The following is a 25,826-nucleotide window of genomic DNA, read 5'->3' as shown; positions in this document are numbered from 1 at the left end:
GCTAGCACATTCTCTGTGCACAGGAAGGAGAAATGTTCGCATTTGCTTCGCAGAATCCCTTTTGTGCAGAAAACACTAACACTTGTCCAGAACGAAAGAGAGGAAAAAGCCCAGATTTGTTATTGTCCTGGAGAGCTTGCAGAGCACTGGGGAAAATCAGGCAGAGAACTCCCTGCTAGCACCTTCTATGTGCCTGGGAAGGAGAAGTGTTCACATTGCTTCGCACAATTGCTTTTGCTCAGAGAACACTAACACTTATTCAGAACGGAAGAAAGCACAGAGCCCCAGATTTGCTGTTGTCCTGGAGAGCTTGCAGAGCAGTGGCGAAAGGCAGGCAGAGAATTCCCTGCTAGCACCTTCTCTGTGCCTTGGAAGCAGAAGTGTTCACATTGCTTCGCAGAATCGCTTTTGTGCAGAGAATACTAACAATTATTCAGAACGAAAGAAAGCACAGAGCCCCAGATTTTATGTTGTCCTGGAGAGCTTGCAGAGCACTGGGGAAAGGCAGGCAGAGAATTCCCTGCTAGCATCTTCGCTGTGCCTGGGAAGGAGAAGTGTTCACATTTTTTCGCAGAATGGCTTTTCTGCAGAAAACACTAACGCTTGTTCAGGACGAAAGGAAGCACAGAGCCCCAGAGTTGCTATTGCCGTGGAGAGCTTGCAGAGCACTGGGGAAAGGCAGGCAGAGAATTCCCTGATAGCAACTTCTCTGTGCCTCTTCACATTGCTTCGCACAATCGCTTTTGTGCAGAGAACACTAACACTTATTCAGAACGGAAGAAAGCACAGAGCCCCAGATTTGCTGTTGTCCTGGAGAGCTTTCAGAGCAGTGGGGAAAGGCACGCAGAGAATTCCCTGCTAGCACCTTCTCTGTTCGCGTGAAGGAGAGAATTCGCTTTTGCTTCGCAAAATGGCTTTTCTGCAGAAAACACTAACGCTTGTTCAGGATGAAAGAAAGCACAGAGCCCCAGATTTGCTGTTGCTGTAGAGAGCTTGCAGAGCACTGGGGAAAGGCACGCAGAGAATTCCATGGTAGCACCTTCTCTGTGCCTGGGAAGCAGAAGCGTTCACATTTTTTCGCAGAATCGCTTCTGTGCATAAAACACTAACACTTGTTCAGAACGAAAGAAAGCACAGAGCCCCAGATTTGCTGTTGTCCTGGAGAGCTTGCAGAGCAGTGGGGTAAGGCAGGCAGAGAATTCCCTGCTAGGACCTTCGCTGTGCGCGGGAAGGAAAAGTGTTTGCATTTGCTTCGCAGGAATGCTTTTCTGCAGCGAACACTAACGTTGTTCAGAACGAAAGGAAGCACAGAGCCCCATATTTGCTGTTGCCCTAGAGAGCTTGCAGAGCACTGCGGAAAGGCAGCAGAGAATTCCCTGCTAGCACATTCTCTGTGCACAGGAAGGAGAAATGTTCGCATTTGCTTCGCAGAATCCCTTTTGTGCAGAAAACACTAACACTTGTCCAGAACGAAAGAGAGGAAGAAGCCGAGATTTGTTATTGTCCTGGAGAGCTTGCAGAGCAGTGGCGAAAGGCAGGCAGAGAATTCCCTGCTAGCACCTTCTCTGTGCCTGGGAAGCAGAAGTGTTCACATTACTTAGCAGAATCGCTTTTGTGCAGAGAAGACTAACACTTATTCAGAACGGAAGAAAGCACAGAGCCCCAGATTTGCTGTTGTCCTGGAGAGCTTGCAGAGCACTGGGGAAAGGCAGGCAGAGAATTCCCTGCTAGCATCTTCGCTGTGCCTGGGAAGCAGAAGTGTTCACATTTTTTCGCAGAATCGCTTCTGTGCATAAAACACTAACACTTGTTCAGAACGAAAGAAAGCACAGAGCCCCAGATTTGCTGTTGCCCTGGAGAGCTTGCAGAGCAGTGGGGAAAGGCAGGCAGAGAATTCCCTGCTAGCACCTTCTCTGTTCGCGGGAAGGAGAGATGTTCACATTTTTTCGCAGAATCGCTTCTGTGCAGAAAACACTAACACTTGTTCAGAACGAAAGGAAGCACAGAGCCCCATATTTGCTGTTGCCCTAGAGAGCTTGCAGAGCACTGCGGAAAGGCAGCAGAGAATTCCCTGCTAGCACATTCTCTGTGCACAGGAAGGAGAAATGTTCGCATTTGCTTCGCAGAATCCCTTTTGTGCAGAAAACACTAACACTTGTCCAGAACGAAAGAGAGGAAGAAGCCCAGATTTGTTATTGTCCTGGAGAGCTTGCAGAGCACTGGGGAAAATCAGGCAGAGAACTCCCTGCTAGCACCTTCTCTGTGCCTTGGAAGCAGAAGTGTTCACATTGCTTCGCAGAATCGCTTTTCTGCAGAGAACACTAACAATTATTCAGAACGGAAGAAAGCACAGAGCCCCAGATTTGCTGTTGTCCTGGAGAGCTTGCAGAGCAGTGGGGTAAGGCAGGCAGAGAATTCCCTGCTAGCACCTTCGCTGTGCGCGGGAAGGAAAAGTGTTTGCATTTGCTTCGCAGGAATGCTTTTCTGCAGCGAACACTAACGTTGTTCAGAACGAAAGGAAGCACAGAGCCCCATATTTGCTGTTGCCCTAGAGAGCTTGCAGAGCACTGCGGAAAGGCAGCAGAGAATTCCCTGCTAGCACATTCTCTGTGCACAGGAAGGAGAAATGTTCGCATTTGCTTCGCAGAATCCCTTTTGTGCAGAAAACACTAACACTTGTCCAGAACGAAAGAGAGGAAGAAGCCCAGATTTGTTATTGTCCTGGAGAGCTTGCAGAGCACTGGGGAAAATCAGGCAGAGAATTCCCTGCTAGCACCTTCTCTGTGCCTGGGAAGGAGAAGTGTTCACATTGCTTCGCAGAATCGCTTTTGTGCAGAGAACACTAACACTTATTCAGAACGAAAGAAAGCACAGAGCCCCAGATTTGCTGTTGTCCTGGAGAGCTTGCAGAGCAGTGGGGTAAGGCAGGCAGAGAATTCCCTGCTAGCACCTTCTCTGTGCCTGGGAAGCAGAAGTGTTCACATTACATAGCAGAATCGCTTTTGTGCAGAGAAGACTAACACTTATTCAGAACGGAAGAAAGCACAGAGCCCCAGATTTGCTGTTGCTGTAGAGAGCTTGCAGAGCACTGGGGAAAGGCAGGCAGAGAATTCCCTGCTAGCATCTTCGCTGTGCCTGGGAAGCAGAAGTGTTCACATTTTTTCGCAGAATCGCTTCTGTGCATAAAACACTAACACTTGTTCAGAACGAAAGAAAGCACAGAGCCCCAGATTTGCTGTTGCCCTGGAGAGCTTGCAGAGCAGTGGCGAAAGGCAGGCAGAGAATTCCCTGCTAGCACCTTCGCTGTGCCTGGGAAGGAGAGATGTTCACATTTTTTCGCAGAATCGCTTCTGTGCAGAAAACACTAACACTTGTTCAGAACGAAAGGAAGCACAGAGCCCCATATTTGCTGTTGCCCTAGAGAGCTTGCAGAGCACTGCGGAAAGGCAGCAGAGAATTCCCTGCTAGCACATTCTCTGTGCACAGGAAGTAGAAATGTTCGCATTTGCTTCGCAGAATCCCTTTTGTGCAGAAAACACTGACACTTGTCCAGAACGAAAGAGAGGAAGAAGCCCAGATTTGTTATTGTCCTGGAGAGCTTGCAGAGCACTGGGGAAAATCAGGCAGAGAACTCCCTGCTAGCACCTTGTCTGTGCCTTGGAAGCAGAAGTGTTCACATTGCTTCGCAGAATCGCTTTTCTGCAGAGAACACTAACAATTATTCAGAACGAAAGAAAGCACAGAGCCCCATATTTGCTGTTGCCCTAGAGAGCTTGCAGAGCTCTGGGGAAAGGCAGGCAGAGAATTCCCTGCTAGCACCTTCTCTGTTCACGGGAACAAGAGAATTCGCTTTTGCTTCGCACAATGGCTTTTCTGCAGAAAACATTAACGCTTGTTCAGGATGAAAGAAAGCACAGAGCCCCATATTTGCTGTTGTCCTGGAGAGCTTGCAGAGCACTGGACAAAGGCAGGCAGAGAATTCCCTGCTAGCACCTTCTCTGTGTCTGGGAAGCAGAAGTGTTCACATTGCTTCGCAGAATCGCTTTTGTGCAGAGAACACTAACACTTATTCAGAACGGAAGAAAGCACAGAGCCCCAGATTTGCTGTTGCCCTGGATAGCTTGCAGAGCACTGGGGAAAGGCAGGCAGAGAATTCCCTGCTAGCACATTCTCTGTGCACAGGAAGGCGAAATGTTCGCATTTGATTCGCAGAATGGCTTTTGTGCAGAAAACACTAACGCTTGTTCAGGACGAAAGGAAGCACAGAGCACCAGATTTGCTGTTGTCCTGGAGAGCTTGCAGAGCACTGGGGAAAGGCAGGCAGAGAATTCCCTGCTAGCATCTTCGCTGTGCCTGGGAAGGAGAAGTGTTCACATTTTTTCGCAGAATCGCTTTTCTGCAGAAAACACTAACGCTTGTTCAGGACGAAAGGAAGCACAGAGCCCCAGATTTGCTGTTGCCCTGGAGAGCTTGCAGAGCACTAGGGAAAGGCAGGCAGAGAATTCCCTGCTAGCACCTTCTCTGTGCCTTGGAAGCAGAAGTGTTCACATTGCTTCGCAGAATCGCTTTTGTGCAGAAAACACTAACGCCTGTTTAGAACGAAAGAAAGCACAGAGCCCCAGATTTGATGTTGTCCTGGAGAGCTTGCAGAGCACTGGACAAAGGCACGCAGAGAATTCCCTGCTAGCACCTTCTCTGGTCGCGGGAAGGAGAGAATTCGCTTTTGCTTTGCACAATCGCTTTTCTGCAGAAAACACTAACGCTTGTTCAGGACGAAAGGAAGCACAGAGCCCCAGAGTTTCTATTGCCGTGGAGAGCTTGCAGAGCACTGGGGAAAGGCAGGCAGAGAATTCCCTGCTAGCACATTCTCTGTGCACAGGAAGGAGAAATGTTCGCATTTGATTCACAGAATCCCTTTTGTGCAGAAAACACTAACACTTGTCCAGAACGAAAGAGAGGAAGAAGCCCAGATTTGTTATTGTCCTGGAGAGCTTGCAGAGCACTGGGGAAAATCAGGCAGAGAATTCCCTGCTAGCACCTTCTCTGTGCCTGGGAAGGAGAAGTGTTCACATTGCTTCGCACAATCGCTTTTGTGCAGAGAACACTAACACTTATTCAGAACGGAAGAAAGCACAGAGCCCCAGATTTGCTGTTGTCCTGGAGAGCTTGCAGAGCAGTGGCGAAAGGCACGCAGAGAATTCCCTGCTAGCACCTTCGCTGTGCGCGGGAAGGAAAAGTGTTTGCATTTGCTTCGCAGGAATGCTTTTCTGCAGCGAACACTAACGTTGTTCAGAACGAAAGGAAGCACAGAGCCCCATATTTGCTGTTGCCCTAGAGAGCTTGCAGAGCACTGCGGAAAGGCAGCAGAGAATTCCCTGCTAGCACATTCTCTGTGCACAGGAAGGAGAAATGTTCGCATTTGCTTCACAGAATCCCTTTTGTGCAGAAAACACTAACACTTGTCCAGAACGAAAGAGAGGAAGAAGCCCAGATTTGCTGTTGTCCTGGAGAGCTTGCAGAGCACTGGGGAAAATCAGGCAGAGAATTCCCTGCTAGCACCTTCTCTGTGCCTGGGAAGGAGAAGTGTTCACATTGCTTCGCAGAATCGCTTTTGTGCAGAGAACACTAACACTTATTCAGAACGGAAGAAAGCACAGAGCCCCAGATTTGCTGTTGTCCTGGAGAGCTTGCAGAGCAGTGGCGAAAGGCAGGCAGAGAATTCCCTGCTAGCACCTTCGCTGTGCACGGGAAGGAAAAGTGTTTGCATTTGCTTCGCAGGAAAGCTTTTCTGCAGCGAACACTAACGCTTGTTCAGAACGAAAGGAAGCACAGAGCCCCATATTTGCTGTTGCCCTAGAGAGCTTGCAGAGCACTGCGGAAAGGCAGCAGAGAATTCCCTGCTAGCACATTCTCTGTGCACAGGAAGGAGAAATGTTCGCATTTGCTTCGCAGAATCCCTTTTGTGCAGAAAACACTAACACTTGTCCAGAACGAAAGAGAGGAAGAAGCCCAGATTTGTTATTGTCCTGCAGAGCTTGCAGAGCACTGGGGAAAATCAGGCAGAGAACTCCCTGCTAGCACCTTCTATGTGCCTGGGAAGGAGAAGTGTTCACATTGCTTCGCACAATCGCTTTTGTGCAGAGAACACTAACACTTATTCAGAACGGAAGAAAGCACAGAGCCCCAGATTTGCGGTTGTCCTGGAGAGCTTGCAGAGCAGTGGGGAAAGGCACGCAGAGAATTCCCTGCTAGCACCTTCGCTTTGCGCGGGAAGTAAAAGTGTTTGCATTTGCTTCGCAGGAATGCTTTTCTGCAGCGAACACTAACGTTGTTCAGAACGAAAGGAAGCACAGAGCCCCATATTTGCTGTTGCCCTAGAGAGCTTGCAGAGCACTGCGGAAAGGCAGCAGAGAATTCCCTGCTAGCACATTCTCTGTGCACAGGAAGGAGAAATGTTCGCATTTGCTTCGCAGAATCCCTTTTGTGCAGAAAACACTAACACTTGTCAAGAACGAAAGAGAGGAAGAAGCCCAGATTTGTTATTGTCCTGGAGAGCTTGCAGAGCACTGGGGAAAATCAGGCAGAGAACTCCCTGCTAGCACCTTCTCTGTGCCTGGGAAGGAGAAGTGTTCACATTGCTTTGCACAATCGCTTTTGTGCAGAGAACACTAACACTTATTCAGAACGGAAGAAAGCACAGAGCCCCAGATTTGCTGTTGTCCTGGAGAGCTTGCAGAGCACTGGTGAAAGGCAGGCAGAGAATTCCCTGCTAGCACCTTCTCTGTGCCTTGGAAGCAGAAGTGTTCACATTGCTTCGCAGAATCGCTTTTGTGCAGAGAACACTAACAATTATTCAGAACGAAAGAAAGCACAGAGCGCCAGATTTGCTGTTGCCCTAGAGAGCTTGCAGAGCTCTGGGGAAAGGCAGGCAGAGAATTCCCTGCTAGCACCTTCGATGTTCGCGGGAAGGAAAAGTGTTTGCATTTGCTTCGCAGGAATGCTTTTCTGCAGCGAACACTAACACTTGTTCAGAACGAAAGGAAGCACAGAGCCACATATTTGCTGTTGCCCTGGAGAGCTTGCAGAGCACTGCGGAAAGGCAGCAGAGAATTCCCTGCTAGCACATTCTCTGTGCACAGGAAGGAGAAATGTTCGCATTTGCTTCACAGAATCCCTTTTGTGCAGAAAACACTAACACTTGTCCAGAACGAAAGAGAGGAAGAAGCCCAGATTTGCTGTTGTCCTGGAGAGCTTGCAGAGCACTGGGGAAAATCAGGCAGAGAATTCCCTGCTAGCACCTTCTCTGTGCCTGGGAAGGAGAAGTGTTCACATTGCTTCGCACAATCGCTTTTGTGCAGAGAACACTAACACTTATTCAGAACGGAAGAAAGCACAGAGCCCCAGATTTGCTGTTGTCCTGGAGAGCTTGCAGAGCACTGGGGAAAGGCAGGCAGAGAATTCCCTGCTAGCGCCTTCTCTGTGCCTGTTCACATTGCTTCGCACAATCGCTTTTGTGCAGAGAACACTAACACTTATTCAGAACGGAAGAAAGCACAGAGCCCCAGATTTGCTGTTGTCCTGGAGAGCTTGCAGAGCAGTGGGGAAAGGCAGGCAGAGAATTCCCTGCTAGCACCTTCGCTGTGCGCGGGAAGGAAAAGTGTTTGCATTTGCTTCGCAGGAATGCTTTTCTGCAGCGAACACTAACGTTGTTCAGAACGAAAGGAAGCACAGAGCCCCATATTTGCTGTTGCCCTAGAGAGCTTGCAGAGCACTGCGGAAAGGCAGCAGAGAATTCCCTGCTAGCACATTCTCTGTGCACAGGAAGGAGAAATGTTCGCATTTGCTTCGCAGAATCCCTTTTGTGCAGAAAACAGTAACACTTGTCCAGAACGAAAGAGAGGAAGAAGCCCAGATTTGTTATTGTCCTGGAGAGCTTGCAGAGCACTGGGGAACATCAGGCAGAGAACTCCTTGCTAGCACCTTCTATGTGCCTGGGAAGGAGAAGTGTTCACATTGCTTCGCACAATCGCTTTTGTGCAGAGAACACTAACACTTATTCAGAACGGAAGAAAGCACAGAGCCCCAGATTTGCTGTTGCCCTGGAGAGCTTGCAGAGCACTAGGGAAAGGCAGGCAGAGAATTCCCTGCTAGCACCTTCTCTGTGCCTTGGAAGCAGAAGTGTTCACATTGCTTCGCAGAATCGCTTTTGTGCAGAAAACACTAACGCTTGTTTAGAACGAAAGAAAGCACAGAGCCCCAGATTTGATGTTGTCCTGGAGAGCTTGCAGAGCTCTGGGGAAAGGCACGCAGAGAATTCCCTGCTAGCACCTTCTCTGTTCGCGGGAAGGAGAGAATTCGCTTTTGCTTTGCACAATCGCTTTTCTGCAGAAAACACTAACGCTTGTTCAGGACGAAAGGAAGCACAGAGCCCCAGAGTTTCTATTGCCGTGGAGAGCTTGCAGAGCACTGGGGAAAGGCAGGCAGAGAATTCCCTGCTAGCACCTTCGATGTTCGCGGGAAGGAAAAGTGTTTGCATTTGCTTCGCAGGAATGCTTTTCTGCAGCGAACACTAACACTTGTTCAGAACGAAAGGAAGCACAGAGCCCCAGATTTGCTGTTGCCCTGGAGAGCTTGCAGAGCACTGCGGAAAGGCAGCAGAGAATTCCCTGCTAGCACATTCTCTGTGCACAGGAAGGAGAAATGTTCGCATTTGATTCATAGAATCCCTTTTGTGCAGAAAACACTAACACTTGTCCAGAACGAAAGAGAGGAAGAAGCCCAGATTTGTTATTGTCCTGGAGAGCTTGCAGAGCACTGGGGAAAATCAGGCAGAGAATTCCCTGCTAGCACCTTCTCTGTGCCTGGGAAGGAGAAGTGTTCACATTGCTTCGCACAATTGCTTTTGTGCAGAGAACACTAACACTTATTCAGAACGGAAGAAAGCACAGAGCCCCAGATTTGCTGTTGTCCTGGAGAGCTTGCAGAGCAGTGGGGAAAGGCACGCAGAGAATTCCCTGCTAGCACCTTCGCTGTGCGCGGGAAGGAAAAGTGTTTGCATTTGCTTCGCAGGAATGCTTTTCTGCAGCGAACACTAACGTTGTTCAGAACGAAAGGAAGCACAGAGCCCCATATTTGCTGTTGCCCTAGAGAGCTTGCAGAGCACTGCGGAAAGGCAGCAGAGAATTCCCTGCTAGCACATTCTCTGTGCACAGGAAGGAGAAATGTTCGCATTTGCTTCGCAGAATCCCTTTTGTGCAGAAAACACTAACACTTGTCCAGAACGAAAGAGAGGAAGAAGCCCAGATTTGCTGTTGTCCTGGAGAGCTTGCAGAGCACTGGGGAAAATCAGGCAGAGAACTCCCTGCTAGCACCTTCTCTGTGCCTGGGAAGGAGAAGTGTTCACATTGCTTCGCACAATCGCTTTTGTGCAGAGAACACTAACACTTATTCAGAACGGAAGAAAGCACAGAGCCCCAGATTTGCTGTTGTCCTGGAGAGCTTGCAGAGCAGTGGGGAAAGGCACGCAGAGAATTCCCTGCTAGCACCTTCGCTGTGCGCGGGAAGGAAAAGTGTTTGCATTTGCTTCGCAGGAATGCTTTTCTGCAGCGAACACTAACGTTGTTCAGAACGAAAGGAAGCACAGAGCCCCATATTTGCTGTTGCCCTAGAGAGCTTGCAGAGCACTGCGGAAAGGCAGCAGAGAATTCCCTGCTAGCACATTCTCTGTGCACAGGAAGGAGAAATGTTCGCATTTGCTTCGCAGAATCCCTTTTGTGCAGAAAACACTAACACTTGTCCAGAACGAAAGAGAGGAAGAAGCCCAGATTTGTTATTGTCCTGGAGAGCTTGCAGAGCACTGGGGAAAATCAGGCAGAGAATTCCCTGCTAGCACCTTCTCTGTGCCTGGGAAGGAGAAGTGTTCACATTGCTTCGCACAATCGCTTTTGTGCAGAGAACACTAACACTTATTCAGAACGAAAGAAAGCACAGAGCCCCAGATTTGCTGTTGTCCTGGAGAGCTTGCAGAGCAGTGGCGAAAGGCAGGCAGAGAATTCCCTGCTAGCACCTTCGCTGTGCACGGGAAGGAAAAGTGTTTGCATTTGCTTCGCAGGAAAGCTTTTCTGCAGCGAACACGAACGCTTGTCCAGAACGAAAGGAAGCACAGAGCCCCATATTTGCTGTTGCCCTAGAGAGCTTGCAGAGCACTGCGGAAAGGCAGCAGAGAATTCCCTGCTAGCACATTCTCTGTGCACAGGAAGGAGAAATGTTCGCATTTGCTTCGCAGAATCCCTTTTGTGCAGAAAACACTAACACTTGTCCAGAACGAAAGAGAGGAAGAAGCCCAGATTTGTTATTGTCCTGGAGAGCTTGCAGAGCCCTGGGGAACATCAGGCAGAGAACTCCCTGCTAGCACCTTCTATGTGCCTGGGAAGGAGAAGTGTTCACATTGCTTCGCACAATCGCTTTTGTGCAGAGAACACTAACACTTATTCAGAACGGAAGAAAGCACAGAGCCCCAGATTTGCGGTTGTCCTGGAGAGCTTGCAGAGCAGTGGGGAAAGGCACGCAGAGAATTCCCTGCTAGCACCTTCGCTGTGCGCGGGAAGTAAAAGTGTTTGCATTTGCTTCGCAGGAATGCTTTTCTGCAGCGAACACTAACGTTGTTCAGAACGAAAGGAAGCACAGAGCCCCATATTTGCTGTTGCCCTAGAGAGCTTGCAGAGCACTGCGGAAAGGCAGCAGAGAATTCCCTGCTAGCACATTCTCTGTGCACAGGAAGGAGAAATGTTCGCATTTGCTTCGCAGAATCCCTTTTGTGCAGAAAACACTAACACTTTTCCAGAACGAAAGAGAGGAAGAAGCCCAGATTTGTTATTGTCCTGGAGAGCTTGCAGAGCACTGGGGAAAATCAGGCAGAGAACTCCCTGCTAGCACCTTCTCTGTGCCTGGGAAGGAGAAGTGTTCACATTGCTTCGCACAATCGCTTTTGTGCAGAGAACACTAACACTTATTCAGAACGGAAGAAAGCACAGAGCCCCAGATTTGCTGTTGTCCTGGAGAGCTTGCAGAGCAGTGGGGAAAGGCAGGCAGAGAATTCCCTGCTAGCACCTTCGCTGTGCGCGGGAAGGAAAAGTGTTTGCATTTGCTTCGCAGGAATGCTTTTCTGCAGCGAACACTAACGTTGTTCAGAACGAAAGGAAGCACAGAGCCCCATATTTGCTGTTGCCCTAGAGAGCTTGCAGAGCACTGCGGAAAGGCAGCAGAGAATTCCCTGCTAGCACATTCTCTGTGCACAGGAAGGAGAAATGTTCGCATTTGCTTCGCAGAATCCCTTTTGTGCAGAAAACACTAACACTTGTCCAGAACGAAAGAGAGGAAGAAGCCCAGATTTGTTATTGTCCTGGAGAGCTTGCAGATCCCTGGGGAAAATCAGGCAGAGAACTCCCTGCTAGCACCTTCTATGTGCCTCGGAAGGAGAAGTGTTCACATTGCTTCGCACAATCGCTTTTGTGCAGAGAACACTAACACTTATTCAGAACGGAAGAAAGCACAGAGCCCCAGATTTGCTGTTGTCCTGGAGAGCTTGCAGAGCAGTGGGGAAAGGCACGCAGAGAATTCCCTGCTAGCACCTTCGCTGTGCGCGGGAAGTAAAAGTGTTTGCATTTGCTTCGCAGGAATGCTGTTCTGCAGCGAACACTAACGTTGTTCAGAACGAAAGGAAGCACAGAGCCCCATATTTGCTGTTGCCCTAGAGAGCTTGCAGAGCACTGCGGAAAGGCAGCAGAGAATTCCCTGCTAGCACATTCTCTGTGCACAGGAAGGAGAAATGTTCGCATTTGCTTCGCAGAATCCCTTTTGTGCAGAAAACACTAACACTTTTCCAGAACGAAAGAGAGGAAGAAGCCCAGATTTGTTATTGTCCTGGAGAGCTTGCAGAGCACTGGGGAAAATCAGGCAGAGAACTCCCTGCTAGCACCTTCTCTGTGCCTGGGAAGGAGAAGTGTTCACATTGCTTCGCACAATCGCTTTTGTGCAGAGAACACTAACACTTATTCAGAACGGAAGAAAGCACAGAGCCCCAGATTTGCTGTTGTCCTGGAGAGCTTGCAGAGCAGTGGGGAAAGGCAGGCAGAGAATTCCCTGCTAGCACCTTCGCTGTGCGCGGGAAGGAAAAGTGTTTGCATTTGCTTCGCAGGAATGCTTTTCTGCAGCGAACACTAACGTTGTTCAGAACGAAAGGAAGCACAGAGCCCCATATTTGCTGTTGCCCTAGAGAGCTTGCAGAGCACTGCGGAAAGGCAGCAGAGAATTCCCTGCTAGCACATTCTCTGTGCACAGGAAGGAGAAATGTTCGCATTTGCTTCGCAGAATCCCTTTTGTGCAGAAAACACTAACACTTGTCCAGAACGAAAGAGAGGAAGAAGCCCAGATTTGTTATTGTCCTGGAGAGCTTGCAGAGCACTGGGGAACATCAGGCAGAGAACTCCCTGCTAGCACCTTCTATGTGCCTGGGAAGGAGAAGTGTTCACATTGCTTCGCACAATCGCTTTTGTGCAGAGAACACTAACACTTATTCAGAACGGAAGAAAGCACAGAGCCCCAGATTTGCTGTTGTCCTGGAGAGCTTGCAGAGCACTGGCGAAAGGCAGGCAGAGAATTCCCTGCTAGCACATTCTCTGTGCCTTGGAAGCAGAAGTGTTCACATTGCTTCGCACAATCGCTTTTGTGCAGAGAACACTAACACTTATTCAGAACGGAAGAAAGCACAGAGCCCCAGATTTGCTGTTGTCCTGGAGAGCTTGCAGAGCACTGGACAAAGGCACGCAGAGAATTCCCTGCTAGCACCTTCTCTGTTCGCGGGAAGGAGAGAATTCGCTTTTGCTTTGCACAATCGCTTTTCTGCAGAAAACACTAACGCTTGTTCAGGACGAAAGGAAGCACAGAGCCCCAGAGTTTCTATTGCCGTGGAGAGCTTGCAGAGCACTGGGGAAAGGCAGGCAGAGAATTCCCTGCTAGCGCCTTCTCTGTGCCTGTTCACATTTCTTCGCACAATCGCTTTTGTGCAGAGAACACTAACACTTATTCAGAACGGAAGAAAGCACAGAGCCCCAGATTTGCTGTTGTCCTGGAGAGCTTGCAGAGCAGTGGGGAAAGGCACGCAGAGAATTCCCTGCTAGCACCTTCGCTGTGCGCGGGAAGGAAAAGTGTTTGCATTTGCTTCGCAGGAATGCTTTTCTGCAGCGAACACTAACGCTTGTTCAGAACGAAAGGAAGCACAGAGCCCCATATTTGCTGTTGCCCTAGAGAGCTTGCAGAGCACTGCGGAAAGGCAGCAGAGAATTCCCTGCTAGCACATTCTCTGTGCACAGGAAGGAGAAATGTTCGCATTTGCTTCGCAGAATCCCTTTTGTGCAGAAAACACTAACACTTGTCCAGAACGAAAGAGAGGAAGAAGCCCAGATTTGTTATTGTCCTGGAGAGCTTGCAGAGCACTGGGGAACATCAGGCAGAGAACTCCCTGCTAGCACCTTCTATGTGCCTCGGAAGGAGAAGTGTTCACATTGCTTCGCACAATCGCTTTTGTGCAGAGAACACTAACACTTATTCAGAACGGAAGAAAGCACAGAGCCCCAGATTTGCTGTTGTCCTGGAGAGCTTGCAGAGCAGTGGCGATAGGCAGGCAGAGAATTCCCTGCTAGCACCTTCGCTGTGCACGGGAAGGAAAATGTTTGCATTTGCTTCGCAGGAAAGCTTTTGTGCAGCGAACACTAACGCTTGTTCAGAACGAAAGGAAGCACAGAGCCCCATATTTGCTGTTGCCCTAGAGAGCTTGCAGAGCACTGCGGAAAGGCAGCAGAGAATTCCCTGCTAGCACATTCTCTGTGCACAGGAAGGCGAAATGTTCGCATTTGATTCGCAGAATGGCTTTTGTGCAGAAAACACTAACACTTGTTCAGAACGAAAGAAAGCACAGAGCCCCAGATTTTATGTTGTCCTGGAGAGCTTGCAGAGCACTGGGGAAAGGCAGGCAGAGAATTCTCTGCTAGCATCTTCGCTGTGCCTGGGAAGGAGAAGTGTTCACATTTTTTCGCAGAATCGCTTTTCTGCAGAAAACACTAACGCTTGTTCAGGACGAAAGGAAGCACAGAGCACCAGATTTGCTGTTGTCCTGGAGAGCTTGCAGAGCACTGGGGAAAGGCAGGCAGAGAATTCCCTGCTAGCATCTTCGCTGTGCCTGGGAAGGAGAAGTGTTCACATTTTTTCGCAGAATCGCTTTTCTGCAGAAAACACTAACGCTTGTTCAGGACGAAAGAAAGCACAGAGCACCAGATTTGCTGTTGCCCTGGAGAGCTTGCAGAGCACTATGGAAAGGCAGGCAGAGAATTCCCTGCTAGCACCTTCTCTGTGCCTTGGAAGCGGAAGTGTTCACATTGCTTCGCAGAATCGCTTTTGTGCAGAAAACACTAACGCTTGTTTAGAACGAAAGAAAGCACAGAGCCCCAGATTTGATGTTGTCCTGGAGAGCTTGCAGAGCACTGGACAAAGGCACGCAGAGAATTCCCTGCTAGCACCTTCTCTGTTCGCGGAAAGGAGAGAATTCGCTTTTGCTTTGCACAATCGCTTTTCTGCAGAAAACACTAACGCTTGTTCAGGACGAAAGGAAGCACAGAGCCCCAGAGTTTCTATTGCCGTGGAGAGCTTGCAGAGCACTGGGGAAAGGCAGGCAGAGAATTCCCTGCTAGCACCTTCGCTGTTCGCGGGAAGGAGAGAATTTGCTTTTGCTTCGCACAATGGCTTTTCTGCAGAAAACACTAACGCTTTTTCAGGACGAAAGTAAGCATAGAGCCCCAGAGTTGCTATTGCCGTGGAGAGCTTGCAGAGCACTGGGGAAAGGCAGGCAGAGAATTCCCTGATAGCACCTTCTCTGTGCCTCTTCACATTGCTTCGCACAATGGCTTTTGTGCAGAGAACACTAACACTTATTCAGAACGGAAGAAAGCACAGAGCCCCAGATTTGCTGTTGTCCTGGAGAGCTTGCAGAGCACTGGCGAAAGGCACGCAGAGAATTCCCTGCTAGCACCTTCTCTGTTCGCAGAAAGGAGATAATTCGCTTTTGCTTCGCACAATGGCTTTTGTGCAAAAAACACTAACGCTTGTTCAGGACGAAAGGAAGCATTGAGCCCCAGAGTTGCTATTGCCCTGGAGAGCTTGCAGAGCACTGGCGAAAGGCAGGCAGAGAATTCCCTGTTATCACCTTCTCTGTGCCTGTTCACATTGCTTTGCAGAATCACTTTTCTGCAGAAAACACTAACACTTGTTCAGAACGGAAGAAAGCACAGAGCCCCAGATTTGCTGTTGTCCTGGAGAGCTTTCAGAGCAGTGGGGAAAGGCAGGCAGAGAATTCCCTGCTAGCACCTTCTCTGTGCCTGGGAAGCAGAAGTGTTCACATTGCTTCGCAGAATCGCTTTTGTGCAGAAAACAGTAACAGTTGTTCAGAACGAAAGAAAGCACAGAGCCCCATATTTGCTGTTGCCCTGGAGAGCTTGCAGAGCACTGGGGTAAGGCAGGCAGAGAATTCCCTGCTAGCACATTCTCTGTGCACAGGAAGGAGAAATGTTCGCATTTGATTCGCAGAATCGCTTTTGTGCAGAAAACACTAACACTTGTTCAGAACGAAAGAAAGCACAGAGCCCCAGATTTTATGTTGTCCTGGAGAGCTTGCAGAGCACTGGACAAAGGCACGCAGAGAATTCCCTGCTAGCACCTTCGCTGTGCGGGGGAAGGAGAGAACTCGCTTTTGCTTCGCACAATCGCTTTTCTGCAGAAAACACTAACGCTTGATCAGAACGAAAGAAAGCATAGAGCCCCAGATTTGATGTTGTCCTGGAGAGCTTGCAGAGCAATGGGGAAATGCAGGCAGAGAATTCCCTGCTAGCACCTTCTCTGTGCCGGTTCACTTTGCTTCGCAAAATCGCTTTTGTGAAGAAAACAGCAACAGTTGTTCAGAACGAAAGAAAGCACAGAGCCCCATGTTTGCTGTTGCCCTGGAGAGCTTGCAGAGCTCTGGGGACAGGCAGGCAGAGAATTTCCTGTTAGCACCTTCTCTGTGCCTGGGAAGCAGTAGTGTTCACATTGCTTCGCAGAATCGCTTTTGTGCAGAAAACAGTAAGAGTTGTTCAGAACGAAAGAAAGCACAGAGCCCCAGATTTGATGTTGTCCTTGAGAGCTTGCAGAGCACTGGCGAAAGGCAGGCAGAGAATTCCCTGCTAGCACCTTCTCTGTGCCTGGGAAGCAGAAGTGTTCACATTGCTTCGCTTAATCGCTTTTGTGCAGAAAACACTAACGCTTGTTCAGGATGAAAGAAAGCACAGAGCCCCATATTTCCTGTTGTCCTGGAGAGCTTGCAGATCACTGGGGAAAGGCAGGCAGAGAATTCCCTGCTAGCACCTTCTCTGTTCGCGGGAAGGAGAGAATTCGCTTTTGCTTCGCACAATCGCTTTTCTGCAGAAAACACTAACGCTTTTTCAGGAGGAAAGGAAGCACAGAGCCCCAGAGTTGCTATTGCCCTGGAGAGCTTGCAGAGCACTGGGGAAAGGCAGGCAGACAATTCCCTGCTAGCATCTTCGCTGTTCCTGGGAATGAGAAGTGTTCACATTTTTTCGCAGAATCGCTTTTCTGCAGAAAACACCAACGCTTGTTCAGGACGAAAGGAAGCACAGAGCGCCATATTTGCTGTTGCCATGGAGAGCTTGCAGAGTACTGGGGAAAGGAAGGCAGAGAATTCCGTGCTAGCACATTCTCTGTGCACAGGAAGGCGAAATGTTCGCATTTGCTTCGCAGAATCGCTTTTGTGCAGAAAACACTAACACTTGTTCAGAACGAAAGAAAGCACAGAGCCCCACATTTTATGCTGTCCTGGAGAGCTTGCAGAGCACTGGGGAAAGGCAGGCAGAGAATTCCCTGCTAGCACCTTCTCTGTTTGCGGGAAGGAGAGAATTCGCTTTTGCTTCGCACAATGGCTTTTCTGCGGAAAACACTAACGCTTGTTCAGGAGAAAAGAAAGCACAGAGCCCCAGATTTGCTGTTGCCGTAGAGAGCTTGCAGAGCACTGGGGAAAGGCAGGCAGAGAATTCCCTGCTAGCACCTTCTCTGTTCGCGGGAAGGAGAAATGTTCGCATTTGATTCGCAGAATCGCTTTTGTGCAGAAAACCCTAACACTTGTTCAGAACGAAAGAAAGCACAGAGCCCCAGATTCTATGTTGTCCTGGAGAGCTTGCAGAGCACTGGGGAAAGGCAGGCAGAGAATTCCCTGCTAGCACATTCTCTGTGCACAGGAAGGCGAAATGTTCGCATTTGATTCGCACAATCGCTTTTGTGCAGAAAACACTAACGCTTTCTCAGGACGAAAGGAAGCACAGAGCCCCAGAGTTGCTATTGCCCTGGAGAGCTTGCAGAGCACTGGGAAAAGGCACGCAGAGAATTCCCTGCTAGCATCTTCGCTGTGCCTGGGAAGCAGAAGTGTTCACATTGCTTCGCAGAATCGCTTTTCTGCAGAAAACACTAACGCTTTTTCAGGACGAAAGGAAGCACAGAGCGCCAGAGTTGCTATTGCCCTGAGAGCTTGCAGAGCACTGGCGAAAGGCAGGCAGAGAATTCCCTGCTAGCATCTTCGCTGTGCCTGGGAAGCAGAAGTGTTCACATTTTTTCGCAGAATCGCTTTTGTGCAGAAAACACTACCTCTTGTTCAGAACGGAAGAAAGCACAGAGCCCCAGATTTGCTGTTGCCGTAGAGAGCTTGCAGAGCTCTGGGGAAAGGCAGGCAGAGAATTCCCTGCTAGCACCTTCTCTGTGCCTTGGAAGCAGAACTGTTCACATTGCTTCACCGAATGGCTTTTGTGCAGAGAACACTAACACTTGTTCAGAACGAAAGAAAGCACAGAGCCCCAGATTTGCTGTTGTCCTGGAGAGCTTGCAGAGCTCTGGGGAAAGGCAGGCAGAGAATTCCCTGCTAGCACATTCTCTGTGCACAGGAAGGCGAAATGTTCGCATTTGTTTCGCAGAATCACTTTTGTGCAGAAAACACTAACCCTTGTTCAGAACGAAAGAAAGCACAGAGCCCCAGATTTGCTGTTGCCCTGCAGAGCTTGCAGAGCACTGGGGAAAATCAGGCAGAGAATTCCCTGCTAGCACCTTCTCTGTGCCTGGGAAGCAGAAGCGTTCACATTACTTCGCAAGAATCGCTTTTGTGCAGAAAACACTAACACTTGTTCAGAACGAAAGAAAGCACAGAGACCCAGATTTTATGTTGTCCTGGAGAGCTTGCAGAGCACTGGGGAAATGCAGGCAGAGAATTCCCTGCTAGCACCTTCTCTGTGCCTGGGAAGCAGAAGTGTTCACATTGCTTCGCAGAATCGCTTTTGTGCAGAAAACAGTAACACTTGTTCAGAAGGAAAGAAAGCACAGAGCCCCACATTTTATGTTGTCCTGGAGAGCTTGCAGAGCACTGGGGAAAGGCAGGCAGAGAATTCCCTGCTAGCACCTTCTCTGTTTGCGGGAAGGAGAGAATTCGCTTTTGCTTCGCACAATGGCTTTTCTGCGGAAAACACTAACGCTTGTTCAGGAGAAAAGAAAGCACATAGCCCCAGATTTGCTGTTGCCGTAGAGAGCTTGCAGAGCACTGGGGAAAGGCAGGCAGAGAATTCCCTGCTAGCACCTTCTCTGTTCGCGGGAAGGAGAGACTTCTCTTTTGCTTCGCAGAATCGCTTTTGTGCAGAAAACACTAACACTTGTTCAGAACGAAAGAAAGCACAGAGCCCCAGATTCTATGTTGTCCTGGAGACCTTGCAGAGCACTGGGGAAAGGCAGGCAGAGAATTCCCTGCTAGCACATTCTCTGTGCACAGGAAGGAGAAATGTTCGCATTTGATTCGCAGAATCGCTTTTGTGCAGAAAACCCTAACACTTGTTCAGAACGAAAGAAAGCACAGAGCCCCAGATTTTATGTTGTCCTGGAGAGCTTGCAGAGCACTGGGGAAAGGCAGGCAGAGAATTCCCTGCTAGCACATTCTCTGTGCACAGGAAGGCGAAATGTTCGCATTTGATTCGCACAATCGCTTTTGTGCAGAAAACACTAACGCTTTCTCAGGACGAAAGGAAGCACAGAGCCCCAGAGTTGCTATTGCCCTGGAGAGCTTGCAGAGCTCTGGGGAAAGGCACGCAGAGAATTCCCTGCTAGCATCTTCGCTGTGCTTGGGAAGCAGAAGTGTTCACATTGCTTCGCAGAATCGCTTTTCTGCAGAAAACACTAACGCTTTTTCAGGACGAAAGGAAGCACAGAGCGCCAGAGTTCCTATTGCCCTGAGAGCTTGCAGAGCACTGGCGAAAAGCAGGCAGAGAATTCCCTGCTAGCATCTTCGCTGTGCCTGGGAAGCAGAAGTGTTCACATTTTTTCGCAGAATCGCTTTTGTGCAGAAAACACTACCTCTTGTTCAGAACGGAAGAAAGCACAGAGCCCCAGATTTGCTGTTGTCCTGGAGAGCTTACAGAGCTCTGGGGAAAGGCAGGCAGAGAATTCCCTGCTAGCACATTCTCTGTGCACAGGAAGGAGAAATGTTCGCATTTGCTTCGCAGAATCGCTTTTGTGCAGAAAACACTAACACTTGTCCAGAACGAAAGAGAGGAAGAAGCCCAGATTTTATGTTGTCCTGGAGAGCTTGCAGAGCACTGGACAAAGGCACGCAGAGAATTCCCTGCTAGCACATTCTCTGTGCACAGGAAGGAGAAATGTTCGCATTTGCTTCGCAGAATCCCTTTTGTGCAGAAAACACTAACACTTGTCCAGAAGGAAAGAGAGGAAGAAGCCCAGATTTGTTATTGTCCTGGAGAGCTTGCAGAGCACTGGACAAAGGCACGCAGAGAATTCCCTGCTCGCACCTTCTCTGTGCCTGGGAAGGAGAAGTGTTCACATTTTTTCGCAGAGTCGCTTTTGTGCAGAGAACACTAACACTTATTCAGAACGGAAGTGGGCACAGAGCCCCAGATTTGCTGTTGCCCTGGAGAGCTTGCAGAGCACTGGGGAAAGGCAGGCAGAGAATTCCCTGCTAGCACATTCTCTGTGCACGGGAAGGCGAAATGTTCGCATTTGATTCGCAGAATCGCTTTTGTGCAGAAAACACTAACACTTGTTCAGGACGAAAGGAAGCACAGAGCCCCAGATTTTATGTTGTCCTGGAGAGCTTGCAGAGCACTGGGGAAAGGCAGGCAGACAATTCCCTGCTAGCATCTTCGCTGTTCCTGGGAAGGAGAAGTGTTCACATTTTTTCGCAGAATCGCTTTTCTGCAGAAAACACCAACGCATGTTCAGGACGAAAGGAAGCACAGAGCGCCATATTTGCTGTTGCCGTGGAGAGCTTGCAGAGCACTGGCGAAAAGCAGGCAGAGAATTCCCTCCTAGCACTTTCTCTGTGCCTTGGAAGCAGAAGTGTTCACATTGCTTCGCAGAATCGCTTTTGTGCAGAGAACACTAACACTTATTCAGAACGAAAGAAAGCACAGAGCCCCACATTTGCTGTTGTCCTGGAGAGCTTGCAGAGCTCTGGGGAAAGGCAGGCAGACAATTCCCTGCTAGCACCTTCGCTGTGCCTGGGAAGGAGAAGTGTTCGCATTTTTTCGCAGAATCGCTTTTCTGCAGAAAACACTAACGCTTTTTCAGGACTAAATGAAGCACAGAGCCCCAGAGTTGCTGTTGCCCTGGAGAGCTTGCAGAGCACTGGCGAAAGGCAGGCAGAGAATTCCCTGCTAGCACATTCTCTGTGCACAGGAAGGAGAAATGTTCGCATTTGATTCGCAGAATCCCTTTTGTGCAGAAAACACTAACACTTGTCCAGAACGAAAGAGAGGACGAGTCCCAGATTTTTTATTGTCCTGGAGAGCTTGCAGAGCACTGGACAAAGGCACGCAGAGAATTCCCTGCAAGCACCTTCTCTGTGCCTCGGAAGGAGAAGTGTTCACATTGCTTCGCAGAATCGCTTTTGTGCAGAGAACACTAACACTTATTCAGAACTGAAGAAAGCACAGAGCCCCAGAGTTGCTGTTGCCCTGGAGAGCTTGCAGAGCTCTGGGGAAAGGCAGGCAGAGAATTCCCTGCTAGCACCTTCTCTGTGCACAGGAAGGAGAAGTGTTCACATTTTTTCGCAGAATCGCATTTGCTTCGCTGCAGAGAACACTAAGCTTGTTCAGGACGAAAGAAAGCACAGAGCCCCAGATTTGCTGTTGCCGTAGAGAGCTTGCAGAGCTCTGGGGAAAGGCAGGCAGAGAATTCCCTGCTAGCACCTTCTCTGTGCCTGTTCAGATTGCTTCGCAGAATCGCTTTTGTGCAGAAAACACTAACGCTTGTTCAGGACGAGAGAAAGCACAGAGCCCCAGATTTGCTGTTGCCGTAGAGAGCTTGCAGAGCACTGGCGAAAGACAGGCAGAGAATTCCCTGCTAGCACCTTCTCTGTTTGCGGGAAGGAGAGAATTCACTTTTGCTTCGCACAATCGCTTTTCTGCAGAAAACACTAACGCTTTTTCAGGACGAAAGGAAGCACAGAGCCCCAGAGTTGCTATTGCCCTGGAGAGCTTGCAGAGCACTGGAGAAAGGCAGGCAGACAATTCCCTGCTAGCATCTTAGCTGTTCCTGGGAAGGAGAAGTGTTCACATTTTTTCGCAGAATCGCTTTTCTGCAGAAAACACCAACGCATGTTCAGGACGAAAGGAAGCACAGAGCGCCATATTTGCTGTTGCCGTGGAGAGCTTGCAGAGCACTGGCGAAAAGCAGGCAGAGAATTCCCTCCTAGCACCTTCTCTGTGCCTTGGAAGCAGAAGAGTTCACATTGCTTCGCAGAATCGCTTTTGTGCAGAGAACACTAACACTTATTCAGAATGAAAGAAAGCACAGAGCCCCACATTTGCTGTTGTCCTGGAGAGCTTGCAGAGCTCTGGGGAAAGGCAGGCAGACAATTCCCTGCTAGCACCTTCGCTGTGCCTGGGAAGGAGAAGTGTTCGCATTTTTTCGCAGAATCGCTTTTCTGCAGAAAACACTAACGCTTTTTCAGGACTAAATGAAGCACAGAGCCCCAGAGTTGCTGTTGCCCTGGAGAGCTTGCAGAGCACTGGCGAAAGGCAGGCAGAGAATTCCCTGCTAGCACATTCTCTGTGCACAGGAAGGAGAAATGTTCGCATTTGATTCGCAGAATCCCTTTTGTGCAGAAAACACTAACACTTGTCCAGAACGAAAGAGAGGACGAGTCCCAGATTTTTTATTGTCCTGGAGAGCTTGCAGAGCACTGGACAAAGGCACGCAGAGAATTCCCTGCAAGCACCTTCTCTGTGCCTCGGAAGGAGAAGTGTTCACATTGCTTCGCAGAATCGCTTTTGTGCAGAGAACACTAACACTTATTCAGAACGGAAGAAAGCACAGAGCCCCAGATTTGCTGTTGTCCTGGAGAGCTTGCAGAGCTCTGGGGAAAGGCAGGCAGAGAATTCCCTGCTAGCACCTTCTCTGTGCACAGGAAGGAGAAGTGTTCACATTTTTTCGCAGCATCGCATTTGCTTCGCTGCAGGGAACACTAAGCTTGTTCAGGACGAAAGAAAGCACAGAGCCCCAGATTTGCTGTTGCCGTAGAGAGCTTGCAGAGTTCTGGGGAAAGGCAGGCAGAGAATTCCCTGCTAGCACCTTCTCTGTGCCTGTTCAGATTGCTTCGCAGAATCGCTTTTGTGCAGAAAACACTAACGCTTGTTCAGGACGAAAGAAAGCACAGAGCCCCAGATTTGCTGTTGCCGTAGAGAGCTTGCAGAGCACTGGCGAAAGACAGGCAGAGAATTCCCTGCTAGCACCTTCTCTGTTTGCGGGAAGGAGAGAATTCGCTTTTGCTTCGCACAATGGCTTTTGTGCAGAAAACACTAACGCTTCTTCAGGATGAAAGAAAGCACAGAGCCCCATATTTGCTGTTGCAGTGGAGAGCTTGCAGAGTACTGGGGAAAGGCAGGCAGAGAATTCCCTGCTAGCACATTCTCTGTGCACAGGAAGGAGAAATGTTCGCATTTGCTTCGCAGAATCGCTTTTGTGCAGAAAACACTAACACTTGTTCAGAACGAAAGAAAGCACAGAGCCCCAGATTTTATGTTGTCCTGGAGAGCTTGCAGAGCACTGGGGAAAGGCAGGCAGAGAATTCCCTGCTAGCACCTTCTCTGTTTGCGGGAAGGAGAGAATTCGCTTTTGCTTCGCACAATGGCTTTTCTGCAGAAAACACTAACGCTTGTTCAGGAGAAAAGAAAGCACAGAGCCCCAGATTTGCTGTTGCCCTGGAGAGCTTGCAGAGCACTGGGGAAAGGCAGGCAGATAATTCCCTGCTAGCACCTTCTCTGTGCCTGGGAAGGAGAAGTGTTCACATTTTTTCGCAGAATCGCTTTTGTGCAGAGAACACTAACACTTGTTCAGAATGGAAGTGAGCACAGAGCCCCTGATTTGCTGTTGTCCTGGAGAGCTTGCAGAGATCTGGGGAAAGGGAAGCAGAGAATTCCCTGCTAGCACCTTCTCTGTTTGCGGGAAGGAGAGAATTCGCTTTTGCTTCCACAATCGCTTTTCTGCAGAAAACACTAACGCTTTTTCAGGACGAAAGGAAGCACAGAGCGCCAGAGTTGCTGTTGCCCTGGAGAGCTTGCAGAGCACTGGCGAAAGGCAGGCCGAGAATTCCCTGCTAGCATCTTCGCTGTGCCTGGGAAACAGAAGTGTTCACATTGCTTCGCAGAATCGCTTTTGTGCAGAGAACACTAACACTTATTCAGAACGGAAGAAAGCACAGAGCCCCAGATTTGCTGTTGTCCTGGAGAGCTTGCAGAGCACTGGGGAAAGGCAGGCAGAGAATTCCCTGCTAGCACCTTCTCTGTTTGCGGGAAGGAGAGAATTCGCTTTTGCTTCGCAGAATCGCTTTTGTGCAGAAAACACTAACGCTTGTTCAGGAGAAAAGAAAGCACAGAGCCCCAGATTTGCTGTTGCCCTGGAGAGCTTGCAGAGCACTGGGGAAAGGCAGGCAGAGAATTCCCTGCTAGCACCTTCTCTGTTCGCGGGAAGGAGAGACTTCGCTTTTGCTTCGCAGAATCGCTTTTGTGCAGAAAACACTAACACTTGTTCAGAACGAAAGAAAGCACAGAGCCCCAGATTCTATGTTGTCCTGGAGACCTTGCAGAGCACTAGGGAAAGGCAGGCAGAGAATTCCCTGCTAGCACATTCTCTGTGCACAGGAAGGAGAAGTGTTCACATTTTTTCGCAGAATCGCATTTGCTTCGCTGCAGAGAACACTAAGCTTGTTCAGGACGAAAGAAAGCACAGAGCCCCAGATTTGCTGTTGCCGTAGAGAGCTTGCAGAGCTCTGGGGAAAGGCAGGTAGAGAATTCCCTGCTAGCACCTTCTCTGTGCCTGTTCAGATTGCTTCGCAGAATCGCTTTTGTGCAGAAAACACTAACGCTTGTTCAGGACGAAAGAAAGCACAGAGCCCCAGATTTGCTGTTGCCGTAGAGAGCTTGCAGAGCACTGGCGAAAGACAGGCAGAGAATTCCCTGCTAGCACCTTCTCTGTTTGCGGGAAGGAGAGAATTCGCTTTTGCTTCACACAATGGCTTTTGTGCAGAAAACACTAACGCTTCTTCAGGATGAAAGAAAGCACAGAGCCCCATATTTGCTGTTGCCGTGGAGAGCTTGCAGAGTACTGGGGAAAGGCAGGCAGAGAATTCCCTGCTAGCACATTCTCTGTGCACAGGAAGGCGAAATGTTCGCATTTGCTTCGCACAATCGCTTTTCTGCAGAAAACACTAACGCTTTTTCAGGACGAAAGGAAGCACAGAGCGCCAGAGTTGCTATTGCCCTGGAGAGCTTGCAGAGCACTGGCGAAAGGCAGGCCGAGAATTCCCTGCTAGCATCTTTGCTGTGCCTGGGAAACAGAAGTGTTCACATTGCTTCGCAGAATCGCTTTTGTGCAGAGAACACTAACACTTATTCAGAACGGAAGAAAGCACAGAGCCCCAGATTTGCTGTTGTCCTGGAGAGCTTGCAGAGCTCTGGGGAAAGGCAGGCAGAGAATTCCCTGCTAGCACATTCTCTGTGCACAGGAAGGAGAAATGTTCGCATTTGCTTCGCAGAATCGCTTTTGTGCACAAAACACTAACACTTGTCCAGAAGGAAAGAGAGGAAGAAGCCCAGATTTGTTATTGTCCTGGAGAGGTTGCAGAGCACTGGACAAAGGCACGCAGAGAATTCCCTGCTAGCACCTTCGCTGTGCCTGGGAAGGTGAAGTGTTCACATTGCTTCGCAGAATCGCTTTTCTGCAGAGAACACTAACACTTGTTCAGAACGAAAGAAAGCACAGAGCCCCAGATTTCCTGTTGTCCTGGAGAGCTTGCAGAGCACTGGGGAAACGCGGGCAGAGAATTCCCTGATAGTACCTTCTCTGTGCACAGGAAGGCGAAATGTTCACATTTGATTCGCAGAATCGCTTTTGTGCAGAGAACACTAACACTTGTTCAGAACGAAAGAAAGCACAGAGCACCAGATTCTATGTTGTCCTGGAGAGCTTGCAGAGCACTGGGGAAAGGCAGGCAGAGAATTCCCTGCTAGCACATTCTCTGTGCACAGGAAGGAGAAATGTTCGCATTTGCTTCGCAGAATCCCTTTTGTGCACAAAACACTAACACTTGTCCAGAAGGAAAGAGAGGAAGAAGCCCAGATTTGTTATTGTCCTGGAGAGCTTGCAGAGCACTGGACAAAGGCACGCAGAGAATTCCCTGCTCG

Source organism: Strix aluco, chromosome 1 (assembly GCF_031877795.1).
Source record: "Strix aluco isolate bStrAlu1 chromosome 1, bStrAlu1.hap1, whole genome shotgun sequence".
NCBI lineage: Eukaryota > Metazoa > Chordata > Aves > Strigiformes > Strigidae > Strix > Strix aluco.
This window is presented reverse-complemented; position numbering follows the sequence as displayed.